Source organism: Eurypyga helias, unplaced genomic scaffold (genome assembly GCF_000690775.1).
Source record: "Eurypyga helias isolate BGI_N326 unplaced genomic scaffold, ASM69077v1 scaffold12806, whole genome shotgun sequence".
Classification (NCBI taxonomy): Eukaryota; Metazoa; Chordata; class Aves; order Eurypygiformes; family Eurypygidae; genus Eurypyga; species Eurypyga helias.
In genome coordinates, this window is record NW_010258714.1 from 1 (window position 1) to 1,436 (window position 1,436).

Sequence of the window (1,436 nt, forward strand, 5' to 3'; positions counted from 1 at the left end):
CTCCTGAAGGACGGCACCCCCTGGGGGGACCCACTGGAGCAGTTTATGAAGAACTGCAGCTCCTGGGAAGGGCTCACGTGGGAGAAATTCATGGAGAACTGTTTCCCATGGGAGGGACCCCACGTTGGAGCAGGGGCAGAGTGCAAGAAGCCCTCCTGAGCCGCAGAGACACCGTGTGATGGACTGACCATAACTCATATTCCCTGTCTCCCTGCCCTGCTCAGTGGGAGGTAGTTAGGAAAAACAGGAGTGAATTTGAGCCCAGGAAGAAAGGAAGGGTGGGGGAAGGTGTTTCAAGATTTCAGTTTTAGTTCTCTTTGATCTGATTGATGATAATTTTTTTTCTTTTCCCAAGAGGAGTCAGTTTTGTCATAGAATCATAGAATGGTTTGGGTTGGAAGGGACCTTAAAGACCATCTAGTTCCAACCCCCCTGCCATGGGCAAGGACATCTTCCACTAGACCAGGTTGCTCCAAGCCTCATCCAGCCTGGCCTTGGAGACATCCAGGGATAATGTCCATGACTATATTTGCTGAGTGACCTCTCCCTGTCTTTATCTCTACCCACCAACCTTTCATCATATTTTCTCGCCCCTGCCCAGCTGAGGAGGGCAGTGACAGAGTGGCTTTGCTGGGCACCTGCCTCCAGCCAGGGTCAGCCCACCACAAAAAGTCAGGGGCAACATTGGCTGAAGTGACCAGGAGATGATGAAATTCAGGATATCTAGAGCAAAGAGCAAGACAAATAGAAGGATCACAACCCTGGACTGGAGGAGAGAAGACTTTAGGGATCTATGTAGAAGAACCACATGTGATATGGGCATGGAGAGAGGAGAGATCCAGGAAAACTGATTGATTTTCAGACTTTAGTAAGGCTTTTAATACTGTGTAACAGAACATCCCCATCAACATGCTGATGAAGTAGGAATGGAGAGTGAGGTGGATTGAAAACTGACTTACTGGCCTCAAAGGATTGTGATCAGCAGCACGAAGTTTGGCTGGACACTAGTCACTGGTGGAGTACAGCAGGGGTCAGCCCTGGGGCCAGGATCATTTGGACTTGGATGCTGGGGCAGAGCTGACCCTCAGCATGCCTGTAGGTGATACAGCATTGCGAGTAGTTGATAGCCGAGATATTTGGGCTCTCATTAATCATAGCACAGCCCAGGTTGGAAAGGACCTGAAAAGATCATCTGGTCCAACATTTTGGGGGAAAGGGAGATGAGATTATCCAGCATCATGAAATCCTGCAGCGATGGGGACTCTACCACGTCCCTGAAGAGGTTGTTGCAGCTACTAACAGGGACATTGACAGGCCGGAGAAATGGACTAACTGTCTGGAAAGCAGCTTGGCAGAGAACGACCTGAGGGTCCTGGTGAACACCAAGATGACCACGAGCCAACAAAGACGGCCACCATCACCCTGGGCTACATTAG